This window comes from Acomys minous, assembly GCF_964271855.1.
Source record: "Acomys minous genome assembly, chromosome: 6".
NCBI lineage: Eukaryota > Metazoa > Chordata > Mammalia > Rodentia > Muridae > Acomys > Acomys minous.
Window position 1 is genome coordinate 14527513 of NC_140487.1, and position 19652 is coordinate 14547164.

At 38.7% G+C, this 19652-nt stretch overlaps 1 pseudogene across 1 annotated transcript; it reads right to left on the reverse strand.

Annotated features, from left to right (window-relative positions):
• Positions 1-14679: 14679 nt before the first annotated feature.
• LOC311599838 (histone deacetylase complex subunit SAP18-like) lies at positions 14680-15438 on the reverse strand (annotated as a pseudogene). Its single transcript has one exon. The product of its transcript is annotated as a histone deacetylase complex subunit SAP18-like (transcript).
• Positions 15439-19652: the final 4214 nt, after the last annotated feature.

A 19652-nucleotide genomic window follows, 5' to 3' on the forward strand; every position in this document is an offset into this window, starting at 1 on the left:
TGGACACAGCAGCTGAAACCTGAACCACGAACAACTCACCCAACCTCTGCCACAGCGGAAACCTGAGCACTGTCCAAGGATTGCTCACACCACTTGCTTCTTTCAGCAAAAGAGGGAGCCGGTGAGGGGAGAAAAAGTGAGGGTGACAAGTCTCTCATTAACTATTCTATATTCCAATTATTTCTTTACTTGGCTCATTGATCTAAACACGTTCAATGAAGTAGATTAGTTAATGCCTGCCTCCCACAACAATATCATTCTGCAGCTTATCACGAGGGAGGATTGTCTTCATCATTTCATTTTTTTTTATTGTTAGGCATTTCTCTGTCACATGTTAATTTGCGTGGATTCTCCTTTGACACTCAATAGAAACGTTCAGTCTGGAGTTGTTAATCTGGTGTTTTGTTACATCCTGTAGGTCCTAGGATAGAAGGTGGTTTCAGCATGAGTGACACTGATGTCAGGTCCCGTGGTTCCTTACTTCATCTGAAAACATCATTTTCTAGGTGACATTGAAAGATATTGGCTTATCATGTATGACTCAGTTAAAGTATGATGTTTTATATTTCCTGTTTTATAATATTGTTTGCATGGCTTGTTACCAACCTTAGACTTTGAAAACATTTTGAAGACACTGACAGAGAAAGTTAGAGACAAAATATGAGCAAGTGTGACTGTGGGTCGCTTTCTTTAATTTTACACACACGTTTGTGTCAAACATTAAATGTGTATTTCTTTCGCTGTGATCTGTTCTTCCTTACTCTTGTGTGACCCCCTCCACTATCACTCCTCACACACTTCTGCAAAGATACAGCCACTTTCAGTTTCTCAAATTGCTGCTGCTTCTGCTTTGGCGTTAGTCTTTGTTGTTGTTATCAAGTCTGTATAGGCCTCTTCTGGTCTGGAGCTTGTTTTTTAAAAATAGGCTGCCCTCAAACCTTTGCCCATCCCATGTCCCTGAATCAGCATTTTCTTATATTTTCCTATTTCCTGATTTCCAGACTAATGCTGACTAACATCTAACTACATGTATTAAATTTACAGTCAATATATAGAATACTAATGTAGTAACTGGGTCTTAACTTATGGCACAATGTATTTCTTAGTTCAAGTAGCTATCAGTTCAGGTCCAGCAAGCAAATAGAGGCCAGTCATTCATCCCATGCAGGCTTGTGACGAGCTGCCAATGGAAACAAATGGCTCCCATTGCTCAACAAGCTTGATTTCAAGCTGGTGACTTGGAGGTGAAAGGTTGTGTATTTTGTTATCAATCATCCTAGCTACATGCTCATCTGGCAGCAAAGTACTGACTCAGACAGGAAGGGGCGGGGGGAATGATAGGATTCAATTCATTAGTGCATTATTCCACTCCGTTACGAAAACACCACGTACTGCAGACAATATGAACAGTGTGGAAAATAATCTCCCTTTTTTTCTAACGGATGGAACGGCACGAGGAGAATGTGCCAAACGCAACATTCTGCAAATTGCTAGGCATCGTCCGTGAAAATGTTCATCTGCGGCTTCTAGGTTCTCTTCCCTGTCTGTGCCTATCAAACAATGGCAGCATGATGGATTGAGTCACCCAGAGCCGATCCCCTGTGATCAGGCTCTGGCCTCTGTTGACTAGCATTACAGGCCTGCCACTGACACTCACTGCTGAAATGCTTGGAGAATAAGGGGTTCTGAACCCCGCCCCCCCTCAAGAAATATATGTCTGGAAACTTAAAAAGAATCATTATGGAGATTAACTGGCAGAAAAGTCAAGAATTCCAGTGTGAACCATCTGTTCTTCAGTGAGGACAGTTCACTTAAAACTTTTCTTTATGGCAGAAAGGGTGAACGCAGACTATGGCCAGATAGTAGGCGGAATTGAATATTTAACGAAAGCTTGCAATGCACTCCTGTATTTTCCTGAAAACCTGAATTTTGAAAAGTATTGTGTTGGGGATGTGTTTTCTAGAAAGATTCCAAAATGGGTCCAACTAGGATTGTGTGTGCAGTTGATAAATATATATATATATATATATATATATATATATATATATATATATTTACAGAAATACCAGAACTCCTAATAAAATCTGTAGGAATATAAATCCAAGCATGAGCATATACACTTACACTCCCTGCGACCAGAATGCTAGGCAGGATGCACTCACAGCCTGGACATCATAGTCAGGCAGTCTAAAGAACTCATCCAAGCAAACACACAGAATAGCAAAAATGCAAAAAACAAGCAAAGCAAATATTTTGGTGTTACGAAGGTGTCATATTTTCAAAGCATTGGGTCTAAATGAAAATGTAGTCAGTAAAAAAATGAAAATATGGGAGAGGAGTGAGGGGGTGGACTGGGGTGAAACAAGGAAGGGAGTAGCAATTGGAATGTAAAGTGAATAGTAAAGGAAAAAGAATGAACATATATGTATTTTTAAACTTAATTTCTCTCTCTCTCTCTCTCTCTCTCTCTCTCTCTCTCTCTCTCTCTCTCCCCCCCCCCCCCGTGTGTGTGTGTGTGTCTGTGTGTGTGTGTTTGTGTGTCTGTGTGTGTGTGTGTCTGTGTGCACTTGTACATGCAGGTATCTCTGGTGTCTAAAAGACAGTGTCAGATACCCTGGAGTTGGAGTTATTGGTAGTTGCTAGCTTTCCTTTGTGGATTTTGGGAACTAAACTCTCATCCTATACAGTTGCGGTAAGTTCTCTTAACTGCTGAGCCATTTCTCTAGATCCCAGAAATAGAGACATTTCATTTCAAGACAAATATGGGAACCATGGCTCTCATATTTTTTTTAAATACAGAGAATAATTTTGTGGTCACTATTGTTACCTACTGGTCTGTTTCTGTCTGCTTTACTACAGCCGCCAATCTAATAACTGGTGTATAATGCCAGTTGTATACTATGTGTCACAAAATTGCTGTGTCAAAAGTTTTAAAGAGGCAGCTCACTTTATCACTACAATAATCTCAAAGCATAGATAATGCTGGGTTTTTTTTTCTACTGAGAGTGCCAATGCTCAAGAATACACTACTATTGAATGGTACAGCCTCAGAGCACATAAGATTGTGCTTTTATGGCCAATTATCCTCAGCCCTGGGTCCCAAGTTCCCACTTCTGCTTGATGGCTTGCCTTCTTTATGCCTCTGTGGTTTGGCCTTTCTTCCTAATCTGATTCCTCTTGTCTTCCTTCCAAAACCATGCTGACTTCTGTGCCTGATAACCTCCAGTGTCTTTGCCGGCCTCTATTTCTTTCTCATCATACCATAGACATACTCTTTTATAAGTTTTGGGTTTTTTTCACTAAGACTTAAAAAATTTAAAGTTATCATATAAGGTATTATATATCATGTCATTTTTGAAGAAAGCATGCTTTGGTGGATCCTCATTTCTCTTTTCCACCAACCCTCTGCTTCTTCTACTTATGTCTTATAACTTCTCCCTCAGCCCTTTTCCGTGCTCAGATGTCATGGGTCTGCTTGTCTACTCACGTCCTCGTCCTCCCTCTGCAGTTACATTTACCTTTTCTTGATCTCCCTTCTAGTTTTTTAGGCTTTCTCCACATTTGTCCTTAAGTATATACACATACATTACAAGACAGGAACCTCAGATGAGAAAGAACATGCATATTTTATCTTTCTGAGTTTGGGTCATCTTTCTTAATATTATACTCTCTGTATCCATTGATTTTCTGGGAAAATTTATAATTTCATTTTCCCTTACAGCTGAGTTAAATACCTATTATAAGTATCCACCACATTTTTAATACCAATCCATCCATTGATGGACATCTATAATGTTTGCATTTTCTTGTTATCATGAGTAAATCACCAATAAGCATGAATGTGCATGTATCTCTGTGGTATGATATGTAGTCTCTGGGTATATGTCCAGGATGGGTATATTGTATTGTTAAGCTTTTGAAGAGCTTCTATACTATATTTCCATAGGCAGTGAATAAGGACCCCCTCTCTCCACATCCTTTTTAGTATTTGTCAGACATTTCCTAGACATTCCGGCTGGGGTGAGATGGTATTTGAAAATAGTTTTAATTTACATTTACTTGATGACCAGGGATATTGAATACTTAAAAAAAAATTCATGGCCACTTTTGTTTCTTTTGAGAACTATTCATTCCATTAACTCTGCTGTTAATTAGCAGATTTTTTTCTAGTGAAAGGCTAAGGTATCTGAAGGACGTAAAAATGAATTAATGTATAGAAAAAAATCAGAGAAAACTCTATTAATTTAAACTTAAAGCAAAGAGAGTTTGAGAAAGAAAGCATATATATTTGAGTAGTGAGAGAATAAATGTTTTGCTTATTTTAAGTTACTTTGTACAAAAAAGTTTACACATTATATATATGAAAAAAGCTGATAATGATGGCTTGGAAAATAATCCACTTTCCCAAATATTAAAAGAGATTATATGATGGAATGGTGTAGTGAAATTTTTAGCTCATTTTTGTTGTTTTGCACTTAGTTGCTGGTGAATGGTGATGGTTCACATTTATTACACAACACATTCAAGTGCTGGGGCCTCAATAAACATGTGATGAGACTGAGTTTCTAACACTGTAATTGTTATTATATTTGATTCAGTATTAGCAGCAAGACAATTTTCTCTTAGTATTCAAAGCAACACATATTAAAACACAGGAAATCCTTTGTCTTTCTGAAATTCAGTCAAATGGAAAATTAAGTAAGAGATAAAGACCAAAATTATCCTGATGTATCTTAGGTTTTTCTATAGAAAACCCTAATTCATTTTTAAATTAAAATGTATTCATTTTCATGCTATCCTGATAGCTCATGTTGTCATCTCAGCACTTGCAATATAGCCATTTCTAGGATAATGACACTTTTTTTAAACCCCCACCCCACGCATCTACATTGTTTATAAAATTTGGAAACGAAAAAAATAAAATAAAAAAAAGTATAAGTTACTGATAAAATCTGGTCAGATAATGCAATAGCTATAAAACCCTTACAACCCGAGCTCTATCCCTTGAACCTATGTAAAAAAAATGCTAAATGTCTTGGAAGGAATCTGTTACCAGTATTCCTACTGGGAGATTAGAAGCAAAGACTAGCTTGAAATAAAGGCATAGATGACCAAAAAGACTATGTAGGACTAACTTTCTAAAGTTGTCCTCTGACATCCGAAAGCACACTGTGGTACATATACCTGCACATGCATACATACATGCACACCACACACACACACACACACACACACACACACACACACACACACACACACACATAGAGGGGAGGGAGAGAGGGACAGAGAGAGAGAGAGAGAGAGAGAGAGAGAGAGAGAGAGAGAGAGGGAGAGGGAGAGGGAGAGGGAGAGGGAGAGGGAGAGAGAGAAACTGAGGGTGGAGAGAGAGAAAGTGGCCACTGGGTGGCAGGCTGGTTCTCATACCTGTGCACCTGGCACAGATGACGACATACGCCACAGGTGGTGACAGGATCTTGTCAGGACCCTAGAAGTCCCTGGAAGCAGGCCAGTTGAACTGCCTGCACACCATCCCAACACATAATGTTTTATCATAGCAACAGAAAAGTAATTATGACAGACGTTGGTATCAGGGATTGGGCTACTGCTGTAACAGGCTCGGAAATGCTGTGTTTTTTAGGTCTGTGGAAAACTTTAGGAGAGCAGTTGAGTGTTGTAAGTGGAGCTTGCCAGTCACCCTAGTGGAAGTGTGTAAGGCAGTACAGCCGAGAGCCATGCGGACTATGGAGGCCCGTCTTAAGTGATTGCATAGGGGAACAATATTAGCAACTGGCTAGGGAACAGTTTTGTGATATTTTGGCAAAGATCTGGCTGCCTTTCAGTTTTAAATGTAGTGTGGTTTGACTTGACCAGAGAACAGATATGAATGACTCATTTTTGAACATCTTATGCTTGCCATTGTTTACTTTATTTAATTTTAAGATTTTAGCTGCAAAACAGAGATACAAGCCATGTGTCCTATTGCGTGGGCTTAGCTCCTTAGCAGTAAAAAAAAAAGTGATAAAGACCTTAACCCAGTAGTGCTTGTATTCATTCTACTCGGAGACAAGAATTAATACTAGACACACTAACAAGTGTCAGAAAGAGCAGTGCACTTGGAAAAGAAGAAATAGAAAAGAGGAGGAAGGAACAGAAGGGTGAGTCACAACTGAAATTTACATAGCACTGTAACCATGGGTCTCACTAAGCAGAGGAGAAGCCTGAGTGAAACGCAGAGCACAAGAATTAGCCCAGGGCATACCAGCAAGGGATGGTCAAGGGGTCCATAACCTGGGAGAAGCAGAGTAAGGCTTCAGTGTGCTCATGTTTCAGGTTTGTTTTAGAAGCAATGGTAAGGGTTGCAAGCATGGAAGAATTGAGAAAAGCGTGAAGGCAGAAAATGCTGCTTCAGGGACAGGGTTGTGGTTGAGCCTTGGCATATGTAGGGACTTAAGCTCTCTGAAAGGTCTCTGGCTTTTATTATAATAAATCAGAATTTTAGAATGGATATGAAATCTAAATATAAAACGCACAAAACTTCATGAATAATAAATCTTATTTGTTGGGGAACTAAAACAAATGTGATTTGCTTTGAACATGTTATAAACAAGAAGAGGGTACAAAGGATGCATTTCATATTACTTCTGCCACAATTTCTTTGCTTTCTAGTTCTGTAGAGATTATTATACTGCAGATTGTGGGACATATTGAAATATATAATTCCATTATGTGGTTCAATTCTGAAAAGGCATTGCAATAAACTAGACCTATTGAATGGGACAGCTGCATTAATATCAAGCTTTGACCTACAAAAATTTTGAGTATATATTGTACATTTTTCTTGACTATATTTAATATATTTTAATGCATTTCATCTTGCTGTTTGAACATTAGTGATTTTCTTCATTGAACATAAAATGCTTTGGTGCAAAAATAAATGCTCTTAGAGAAAAAGCATTGTACAAGGAAGGAACATAATACATTTGTTTTACTACTAAACAAAAAAACCCTATCTTTTCTTCACTCCCGTGTTTCTCCACATTACCTTTTCCCCCTAGCTGTATAGGAGGGGGAGGTGTGAGCAAAGCCTTGTTGGGGTTGGTCTGGTGCTCCGTGCATTCAGATGCTGAATTCTGGGCCCCGAGATCTGGTTGCAGTCCAGACGTGGGCATTGTCACATTCAATGATCAATGTTGTGTAAACTTTGCTCCCCGGTTATCTCTGATTGGTTAATAAACTCTCTGACACTGTGCCGAGAGGATAGGAAGCCAGGACTTCCATTGCCAGTCAGAGTCTCAGGTAAGGACCGTGAGAGAGGAGGAAGGGAAGAAAGAAGAAAATGAGGAGAAAGAGAAAAGATGGGCACGAAGGACTGACGTCAGATCAGAAGCCGCCCAGGCAGGACCAACATGGCGATTTGGGCCATGTGGCTAGGAAGGAGCCAGACTAACATAGAAAATTAGAATAGATCACATCTGCCCAGTTATAGAGCCTAGAACTTATTAGTAAATCTAATAAACCGCTGTCTCATTTATTTGGGAGTTAGAAAGGGCGATTATAAAAGTCCCCCAAACTATAACATGCTATTTCAAAACCTGATATCCCAGTAACTGCTCTATTGATGTGACACGCCACCATGAGCATGCCAGCTTATGAAAGAAAGCATTTCATTGGGGGCCTGCTCTCAGTTTCAGAGGGCAAGCCTGTCTGTGACTATCATAGTGGGAAGTGCAGGCATGGTGCTATGGCAGTGACTGAGAATTTAAATGCTGATCTATAAATTGTAGGCAGATAACAGGACTGGTCCCGGAAAGGCCCAGCCACAGTGACGCACTCCCTTCAACAAGGTCACACCTCCTACTGCTTCCCAAAAGAGTCCCACAACCTGGGGACCAAGCATCCAAATATAGCCTATGGAGGGCACTACCACCGTACCTAGTTATGTCTTTTTTTCAATAATAAAAATTTAATAAGAGAAAACAAGCAATTTAAAAAAGATTTATCATTCATTCATTCATTCATTATGTATACAGTGCTCTACCTGCATGTGCACCTGCAGGCCAAGAGGCCAGCAGATCTTATTGTAGATGGTTGTGAGCTACCATGTGGTTTCTGGGAATTGAACTCAGGACCTCTGGAGGAGCAGTCAGTGCCCTTAACCTCTGAGCCATCTCTCCAGCCCCCAAACAAGCAATTTTTAAACCAGTCACAATTGAAGTGGAGAGAGACAAAATTATAAGGCAGCCATCCATGGAATCGAGTATATATGTACAGAAGATCCAGAAAAAGGGACAGTTAAAACCACCACAAAACTAGGGGAATTGTGGTGTTGCCATCGCCTCAGACTCCCAGCTTACAGGAGACACCACCAGAGAGAGGGCACAGCCAGGCCGTTTAGCAACCGTGTTAGACTGTGCACACCTGAAACAGTACCACACGGTCGGCCAGGCCTTTCCCATCAACCACGCACCTTCAGGTCTCCTGAGCTGAACTTCAACATCTTACACTCCTGCAACCTTTCTGTCCCTAGTTACTTCTTAAACTGAAAGAAACATCAGACCATTCTATACAGGAATACAATATTATAAAAATTTATATGTTTTAAAAGTTGTCTTTGTGTGGCAGATTGAATGATGCTACGCTTAGTTAGAGTTACATGTTTGACATTTATGTTTCTCTCGTTTATTCCTTAACCTGGTTATTAGACTATTTAGTGCATAAAAGCAAAGCTGTAATGTGAAGTGAGATTGAGCTCAATTTCCAATATTTTTCTCAATAGAAAGATTCTGCTAATTCACACTTATTTTTCAACTTTGAGCTCGTAAGCTGCTTGAACTTTAGACTTGTGTCGAACAGAAATGGTTATATAAGTCAGATTAAATTCTGTTGCCTTAAAATTTAGCTTAATCTAGTACCTTGAGAATATAATATTACAATTCTATCTCTTTTACTTTAAAATAATGAGGAGGAGCAAAAACAAAAGCTAGCAGAAATAGTTTCCATTGTACATTCAAATCATTGGTTTCTAATTTCTAACAATTAGAATTAAGGGTGATGGCTACAACTTTCCAAAATTCAAATCTTTTTTTCAAGTAATCTTTAGATCAGACTCAGGAAATATGTAACTATATAAATCTGTGTCTAATGTTTAGTTGATTTAGAATTAGGGGAGACTAAGATTCATAATGTCATAATTTAATGACAAAATATAAATTCTATAAGCTATGCAGTAGATATGGATATGCTAGTCTGAGCTTATTAGTCACACTGTGTGCAGGGGCACATTGTGTAAGATGAAGGTCTGGCCATATGTCAAAGGGTCTATACTATGATAGAGACAAAGGCCAGTGGCAGGCAGGTGTTTGTCTTAGAATCTACCTCATATTCTCCAAATACACATGGTCTTACACTGTATGATAGCTGCTTAACCCCATCAGTTCTAATACTTGATACTTCTGGCACGTCTTGTAATGTACTTATTAAAAGAAAGCTGACTCATGCAGAGCCTTTACTTGATGATTTAGTATCTGTGAGTTAGGTTCTTGGCATATGTGATTTAGATATTAGCTTGCCGTTTTGGGGAGACTCCTAACAGTGGAAGCTAGTGTACCTCTGCCTCTTTTGCTTGTTTTTGGTCCTTTTTTTCTATTAAGTTTCCTTCACCATTCTTTTTTTTTTTAATTTTTTTTCCTCCTTTATTAATTTATTCTTGTTACATCTCAATGGTTATCCCATCCCTTGTATCCTGCCATTCTTCCCTCCCTCCCAATTTCCCCTTATTCCCCTCCCCTATGACTGTTCCTGAGGGGGATTACCTCCCCCTCTATATGCTCATAGGGTATCAAGTCTCTTCTTGGTAACTTGCTGTCCTTCCTCTGATTGCCACCTCCTTCACCATTCTTGATAGTTTCTTCTTACTGTATCTTGGCTTGTCCTTTTCACTGTTGTCTCTTGGAGGCCTGTTCTTTCCTGAAGAGGAAATGAAGGAAGAGTGGATCTGAGGGAGAGAGGAGTGGGAGAGGGATATGGGAGGAATGAAGGGAGGGGAAACATGTGTTGTGAAAGAAGAAAAAAGAGAAAAAAGAGAAAGCTGAGCCCCATATTTTAAAATATGATCATCCCAATTATTACTATTTCTAGTTCCTCCTCAGAATCCTTAAAATATACATCGAGTGCTTTAAGACCTGTGCATTTGAAGCTGGCCCCTCAGCAGGCACAAAGAGCGGTCCTCCAGAGATGTGCACTTGTACTGGGAGACGATCTTTGTAAATTGATGGCTTCTCTCACCATCCAGTCCCTTGCAGGAGCAGAATGACACTACATCTGTCATCAAATTGTACTTACTCCCTAACAATGCCCTGAAGACACAGAGGCAGTGACATATTTACAAATGGCCTAGACCATGATCAGCCACCCCATGCTTTTGTGCTTTCCACAAACATATCACATAAGAAATTCAGTCTCGTCACTCTGCACTTCTGTTTTGTTTTTGTTTTTTGTTTTTTGTTTTTCTTAAAAGAGAAATTATGTTGAAGGAATTTCCCTTTTAAGGCATGTTACTTATCAACCAGGAGCAATTTATATTACAGGATGAGCCAAGGATATGAACTGCCAGTCTATCAGAGGGGCTGAAAGACAGTCTATAGCACACTTCTTGTCCTCCTTGGTGTATGCATACATATAAGCATGGTTTTGCATATGTCACATTGTTTCTCATGCATGCAAGAAACACAGGCAACTCAAATCACAAGTATTCTGATGCCAATAAGTTAGTGCATTTTAATTCCTTCTTGACTTTGCACTTGGTAAGTTAAAAAAAAACAATAGTAATCCTTAGCTTATGTGAATAAAAATTTAGTGTTTTATAGTATATATTTCTAGCTAGTTATTTATTTGATATTAAAAATGTTTTAAATGGGACTTATATTGACTTAAAGGATGTGGCAGAATTGATGTGATGTCAATACTGGGCATCGGAATGAAAGGCTTTGAATTCTTCTTTCAAGAATAATCCAAACTAATCTGCTGCAGGTTGGCACACAGGATAAGTGAGAAGGGCCACTCCAGCACCTTATGATGCCGTGTAGCTCTTCACCAATGAATATTAGAGGGTTTTTTCTGTTGTGATAAAATACCATAAAAAACTATTTAAGGGAGTAAACGTTTTTGGTTTTGTTTCCTTGTTTATTTGATTTGTGTCTTTTGTTTGTCAACCAACCCTAGTGGGGAAGGCAAGGTCACATGGTGAGAGCAGCAGGGAGCTGGCTGATCACATTTCATGTGCACTCAGGAAGCAGGAATAGAAAAGGACATGGGACTAGGCTACCAGAGGATAAAACCTCAACCCCCTTGGTCTCTAGTGGCATTCTTTTTCCTGCAAGGCTTCAACTCCTAATGGTTCCATAACCTTCCCAAGCAGTGCCACTAGCTGAGAAGCTAATATTCCCACTTGTGAGCCTGTGGCGAGGCATCTCATATTCAAACAATGACATCACGTGTCCTTTTGCTATGGTAACTATTATAGACTGTAACAACAACTTCCTGCTTCACATTCTTTACCACTAAGGTCTTTGCTTTGTTCAGACAAAATTTTAATGCTATATATATTTTCTTTTAATTAGCAAGCTTCACATTGTATGATATATTTACATTTGAGAAAAGGTCACAAGGTAGTACAGAGTTTCCAAATGACATTCATCAATTTTTCTCTTAGTGCTACACAGCCAGGGCACATTTGTTAAAAGAACAAATTAGTATTTTGAAATTTCTATTTTAAGACTCCAGGCTTCATTCAGATGTGATGTTTAAGTAACTATGAGGCTTTCTTCTATGTTAGAGGATCATATTTCCCTCCTAATCTAGCACGGAGTATTTAGTCAGTAAGTTAAGTTGCTCATTATCCGAGATTGTATCCATAGTCTTTACTATGCTCACCTGAGCGTGCTCAGTGATGCTGCCTGTGTCTTCATGTCCCTGCTGCTCCAGTCTGCAGCAGGCTAGTGCAGCTCTAAACTTAATGGCTTCTCTACCCAAGTTATTCAATCAGGATTTTTTTAAAAAATTATGTTTTTGGAGAAAATCATCTCCATTAATGACTGTACTGGTAGGAGAGATTATGATGGCAAGAAAAGCATAATGTTTGCTTGAGTTATTTTTGGTACATACAACAATCTTTTAATAGGAGAAATCTCAACTACCAATATATTTTCATTGTTGGAGTGCCATGCCATGGAACAGAACATTTTAATCATTCACAAAATATTAAGAGCCAGGGTATTGATTAACATGCCATGTATTCTATCCTCAAGTACTATGTGGCTCAGGCTTATTTCATCTGCCTACTCATGTACAATATACATATCAAATGCCGCAAATTTTTCTCTTGTACTGCTTTAGTTATTTCCCTTATATTTTGATGTATGTTATTTGTACTTTTTAGAATTCCATTTTATTTACTTACATTGTTTTCAATTTTATTATTTTGTGTGTCTTTCTTGTGGTTTCTGCAGTACATAGTGAATGTAATATCTATATATACTGTATATAATGTATCTCTGGAGTGCTGTATATTCATATGTCACTTATCACATTGTACTGATGCTGTTGTTTTAGCAACTTAAATGAAGTATATAACCATATCTCATTTCCCTGTTTAAATGTAAAGTGGGGTTCTATACCTCAATTAAGTTGCTAAAGCAACACAACCAGTAGAATGTGGTAAGTGAAGAAAAATATTTTTATTTATTTACTCTGTTCAAATTCGCTTACAGTGTTACTCAGTAATAAGTTCTGTTTTTCCGTGTTTCTCGTATCCTTCTTTAACACTGGAGGATATTTTTACTTGTACAGAACTATACACTAATAGAATGCTTAGACTGAATGTGTGAATTGGTGCCCCTGCTATTCAACTTTGCTTATATTCTTTTTCCATGTTGAGCTTTTTCAGGCTGGAGTTGAGGAGAAGAAGTAGATAATTTAAAAGAAGTAGACAATTTAAGACGAAGATTGCTTAAAGAGCTGCACATTGGAAAAGCAAAGAGTAGAGGATGGCAAATAATAGCATGCTAAAATAAAAATGATATATTCTAGATCTCTAAGATTACAAAATAATATTCTTCTATGAAACATTAATAAAAATAGCCAGATGGCTATTTCCTTTTAAAACTAACATTGCAATATAGTTTAATATTATCATTGAGGCTGATTAATGGGACTACCATCCTCATTATCTTTATTCTTGTTCACTCTGGGAATTTATGTTGGCTCTTAACGCTTCCTGTAGAGTGTCTGGAGGAGAAATTTAAGCCAGACAATTTGCTTCCTTTTGACAGGTTTTATAAAATGATTGATGTGGGCAGAAGGTGAACCTATCTGGCAAAATGAGTTTTGTTTTTTGTTCTTTTTGCATTATCTGTCTATTTCATATATCAATGCCAGTATTTCTTAAACTGCAGGTCAAGACTCCAGAGGGATGGGTTACAGCAGAATTTAAGCAGCTTCATCTATGGCAACTATTTATGCATTGTATACATTGTAGATTACGACAAGCATACAAGAGTTCTCTTCTTCCTTAACTCTGCATACTTCCTCCCTTGTTAATATGAAAATCTAGCTTACAACTTCCTCATCCCTTAAAAATCAAGCATTTGTGTTTCCCAAAATGTATGGTCTATATAATAGTTCCTGTTACAGTGTCTGATAAAAAGATATATGATATGATTTGCCCTGAATTTAATTACAGGAAGATGACCAAATTATAGGAAAAGCAATTGAACTGTGGGATAGGCAGTGCTTATTGTAATAATTTAAATTAATGGATATTTGAGAGAAAAACGAGAAATTAAAAGTAGAAAAAAGTAATTACTGCATATAAGTATTCTGATCTCTTGAGTAGTCTATATAGCGTTAGCCAGACTTTCCAGGGTCTCTTTCACATTCTGTCTAGGAGCATCAGACTCAGGTGCACTGCCATGTCCCATGCTGCCATTACCTTTTGTGTCCTTTCTTCATTTTTTTAATTTAAAAAATTGCTTTCTAACACAGGGTTTCACTATGTACACCTGGCTGTCCTGGATCTTACATTATGTAGACGAGGCTAGTCTTGAACTCATAGAGACCCTCCTGTCTCTGCCTCCTGAGTGCTAAAGTTAAAGGCCTATACATGAGCCCTGCTTTGTCATTCTTCATTTTATCCAGAAAAATGTCCTGGTTTTGTAGACCATCGAAGTTCTGTATTACTACATCATCATCATTATTGTTGTTATTTAAATTTTTTTATATTTAAGTAAAGGTCTTCCCTCAGGTACCTTCCCCTCCAACATTACTCTATCCTCAAATTGGCAATGTCAATAGACATGCTAACATAAGGAAAGTATTATGAGGCCACACATGACTGACTGACTTTATTTTCTTTTCTTGCCTATGCAGGAAAATCAGAAGTATAAGAAGAGAGTAGTGATATTGTCCCAACTTTAGGCACTTATCCCAGTGTGTACCTATAACATTTACAATGTCTTTAAATTGCAATTATATATACAAGAAACACACACACACACACACACACACACACACACACACACACACACACAAGCAACCTCAGACTATGACAAGTACACTGCATTTATTATAATACTAGAATAAACATTTTTTCTGTAGTCATTTAACTTTATGTTTGGTGGTGGATTTTTTTTTGATTACACGTATGTATTTCACAATAGTTTATACAGACTGCTAAGAGCACTTCATATTTTACAGAAAGCTTAAAATATGTGGATTTTCATTGATATACCAAAGTACATCCAACTCTAATTCCTAAATAAATGTTACAATTCGTTGAAAATGTAAAGGCTTAATGGCAAAATTCAGGGGAGGAAAAGATTAAATAAGTTTATTTTACAAACTCGCTGAAAAATAACTTCGAGAATGTCAATAAAATTCAGTACGGTCTCATCCTCCCTGAAGAAGGTGGTGCCCAATTTAATGGAGGAGTGATGGCCATGTCCAGATAATCCCCTATTTGGATCTTCTGAGACTGCAAGGTCATGGAGTCATCAGTGCCTTTCCTGCCGGACGTGGTGCTGCCAATCTCCTTAATTTGATATCCAGGTCTTTTAAGATCAATAAAAACAATTGCAAAATTCAAGTGTGGTCCCTTCTTTCTGGCTTCTGGGTAGACCTCCTTTACTAAGCTAGTCAGTTCTGTCAAGGTTGCATCCATCCAGATGTAGATCTGCAGCTTGCTCGAGGGCACATTCCAGCGGGAGAACCCTTCCATTCGGTGGTGGCAGCCCTTGGTGGTGGTGAAGACCCGCAGAAGGAGCGGGCAGGTCTTCCTGCGTTGATTGGCTTCTCTGGCTCCTGGATAACGCGTGATTCCACCTCCATCTTCCTCCTTTGGCCCGGCATTCGCTCGCCCTGACCTCCGACCCCTGCAGCGAGCATGAGATAGACTGGTGGTGGCTTATTGAATGAAGATATTTTTCGAGTCTGTTCTTAGCAACAATGGGCTTAGACACCGTGGAAAGTGCCCATCCTGGGCAGATGGTCTTGGCTTATATAAGAAAGCTGGCTGAGTACCAGCAGGGGAGGAGGCCAGGAAGCAGCATTCCCTTGTGGCCTGGGTTCCTGCTTCAGTTCCTGCCCTGACTTTCCCCAGTGCTGGGTGGTAAGCCCTGTCCCCACCTAGGTGCAACAGGAGAACAAAGTAGAGAGTAGCATGTGAGAGAGACAGAAAAATAAAGTTCTCCTGGCCTTAAGACCTTTGGTTTTGTACCACATATGCCTGGGAGTCCAGTATTTCATTTTCCCTCCGTTCCTCAGCCTCTCCTCAACAGATCATTGCTATAGCCAGTTGTTCCCCAGAGGTTGGTCCCCCTTAACCAGCTGTTCACCACCTGCTCAACCCCCCTGCTGTGGATTCAACAAGACTTTCTCTTCTCTCCTCTTCACTGTTCCCAGAGCTGGTCTTCAGGAGCAGCAGGAACCCTTGGCTTTCGGGGGTGGCATCATCCAGACCTGATAAATAGTATCCTGTTTTCACTTGTAGTTTTTAAATGAATTACAGAGCAGTGAATTTTCATAAGGCTTTTCCATATATCCTTACTTTGGTTAACCTTCATTCCTCTGTCATTTCCTGCACACCTGCACACTCATCCATACTTAAATTTGTCACAGGCTAGATTCCTCTTGTCTGGTTTCATGTCAGCCGTTTCTACCATCTCCCTCCCTCAAGCCATAGTCCTCACCAAGACCTCTTTTGTAGTTTCCTCATTTCTGAAAGTATTCCAGGTTAAACATACAAATTTCAAGATTTGAATTTAGGATCCACATATGAGAGAACATGTGGCATTTACCTCTTGGAGCCTGGTTACATTGCTCAGTGTAGAGTGTAAAAGTAGCTTTTATTCTCCTGGGTCAATTGTTGTCTGGGAGGCTTACTACCTCCTTCTGCTGGCCTCTGTAAAATATAACCCAGGCCTAGAATATTTTTTACCCTCTGAGACTTACTGCTTAATAAGCTCACTCTTCCTTGTACTTTCTCAGCCCTGTGATGGCTGGTTGAGTTCAGCTGTTCTTGTAGGATTCTTCCCCCAGATGACTTATTTAATCTGGCTTCTCTCTCAGTCCAGAATTGCTCTTCTTGGCCACAAACTAACTCAGCAAGCTGTCTAATCTGCTGGCTTCTTTTCATTTTCTGGCTCATTCTATCTTCACCTGAGCTTGCTCTGTGCAACCCATCTCTCTATTACTGTCTGGTGAAACTGCCTCCTCTCTCTGTAAAATTGCCTCTTAAGTAGCTTCCCTTTCCCTCTCTTCTCATGAGAGTTGGGTGTATCCTATTCTGTCAAATCTTCTCTGATTCGTCATCTTTTCTGACACTCAATTAGACATCACTTTCAAGCATGGGTGCTTCCTTCTACAAACTAACTTTAGCTTCATTATTTGGGATTACAGGCATGTATCCCACACCTGGATCTATGCATTTCTTTACCTGATACTTGCTCTATATCAGGCTGGTCTTGAACTCAGCTCTATTTGCCTCTGACTCCTGGATATAGGGTGTGTTTGTATTCCAGCCGGATCACACATATCTAGAAGATCTTAGGATATGATCTCTTGCCTGCCTGCTAACATAGACCTAGAAGGTCTTTGGATGTGATCTCTTGCCAGAACAGCCATGTTCTGAATTAACATTCCTCTACAGTAAAGTTTTCTAGTTTCATCCATTTACCTATAAGTTTTATAATTTCATTTCTTTCCAGGTGTATAAAATTCCATTGTATATATGTACCTCATTTTAATTATTCATTCATCACTTAAAGAACATCTGGGATGGTTACCGTCTCTGATTACCATGAGTAGAGACACAATGAACATGGTTGAGCAAGTACTATCTCTAAAGTGGGATACAGAGCCTTTCAAGCATATCCCCAGGGGTTACACAATTGAGTCAGATGGTAGTTCTGTATATAGTTTTTTGAGGAAGCAAAAACTGATTTCTATAGTAACTGAATCAGTTACACTCACATCAACAGTGTTATTTTAATTTGCACTTCATGATGGATAATGATGTTGAACATTTAAAACAATTTAAAATTATTTCTTTTATTTTTAACATTCTAACATGTTTATTCCATTTCCCCCTGTCTTTGTTCCTTCCGAACCCTCGTATACACTCTTGTTCTTCAAATTCATGGCCTCTTTTTCATTAATTGTTATTAAATATGTATGTGTATGAAACGTTTTCAAAGTACTTTTATTGTTTATTATTTATTTATTGTGAGCAAGTGTACACAAGCATGTAAGATGTTTGTTTTGAGAGAAAGGAGGTAACATATGTACGGCATGGTGCTCAGTGGAGCTCAGAAGACAGTTTGCAAATGCAAGTTTTTAATCGCTATCCTGCAGGTCTCAAGGATCAATCTCAGGTCATCAGGCTTGGCTGGAATTACCTTTACTACAGAGCCATCTCAGAGTCTGAGGGCTCAGTTTTCATTTGGCTGTTTACTTGATGTTTAATTTTGTTAGCTCTTTGTGAATTTTACATATTAGTCATCTGTCAAAGGTTTTCTAGCAAAGATTTTCTATTATCCGTTGGGCTTTTTCTTCATTGAACTGAGAGTTTTTCTTTTGCTATGCAAAAGCTTTTCAGTTTTACAACTCTCACCAATTCTCTCTCTCTCTCTCTCTCTTTCTCTCTCTCTCTCTCTCTCTCTCTCTCTCTCTCTCTCTCTCTGTGTGTGTGTGTGTGTGTGTGTGTGTGTGTGTGTCTTTCTTATAAAGCTAGTCAGAAGTGTACTAGGAAGAAACCACAATTACTTTAAAACGGTTTGCTAGTGAAATTAGTTCCTGTTTGTTTCTGTCAGTCATGCAATGCGCCCAGACACTTCTTTAAAGATTTATTTTTATTTAAAAATATTTTTCATATAATATATTTACACCATGTTCTTTCCTCTCCTCCACCTCTTCAAGGATCACCTTCCCTACCCACAGGGCTTCAAGTGCTCCCTATCTCTTTCAAAAAACAAGACCAAACCACAGAAAACAAGTGTAAATACTGAAATAAACAAAAACTTCAATGAGAAAAATTTACCAAAACAAAACAAAAAGCACACATAAAAAATATGGAGTCTGTTTTATGTTAGTAAACTACTCCTGGACATGGGGCCTACCTTGGATTGTGGTGGATACACCTAGTCACACTCCACTGGAGAAAAGTAATTTTACTTCCCTAATAGGTATCAATTGCAAATAGTTGCTTGATTATGGGTGTCAATTTCTCTTTTCAGTGCTGCGATTTTTGTCTGGTTTGAACCTGTGCAGACCTTGTGTGTGCTGGTTTCAGTCTCTGTGAGTTCACAGGTATATCCGTCCTGTTGAATCTAGAAGATGCTATTTTCTTGGAGTCAACTACCACCTCTGGATCTTAGAATCTTTCTATCTCCTCTGCTGCGTAGAGCCCCGAGTCCTGAGGGGAGGGATTTGATAAATACATTCCACGTAGGGCTGAGTGATCCAAAGTCTCCTAGTTCTGTACAGTGTCTAGTTGTGGGTCTCTGTGTAAATTCTCATTGATTTATGTTGAGAGTTGAATGATACTCCGACCTATGTGTATAGCCATATGCAATTAGGAGTCATTGGGTTTTTATGTTCCTTAGCATACTACTGCTTCAACTAAACCTCTACTTCTTTGTTGGGTGAATTTTGAAGATATTTCCTTGTAATAAATACTTTATTGAAATATGTTATATAACATACATTCAATTAAGTGTGTAGCTGATGTTTCTGTTGTACCTTACCCAACTAGTTCGGTTAGTTGTTTTGGTGCCTAAGCATTAGTGTTTTTAATTGGTGTAACAAGTATTATGAAGCATATGAGGGGGTGTATTGGCTGGCAATGTAGGATAAAGAACAGTTTACAGAATGAAGTAAGGATGAATCACATTAATTAATGCCACTATATTACAGAATTTTGAGCCCAGAGAAAATACTTAGATTCATTTCTTGAGAGTGGTTAAAAAGCATTTTGGAGAAACTCAATATGATTTACCGAGAATAAAAATAAGCTGGAAATTGAGATAAGCATATCTCAAGCAGTGTTCATGGCATGAATGCTCTAGCACCATTCACATCCATAGTACCTATAGGATGAATTT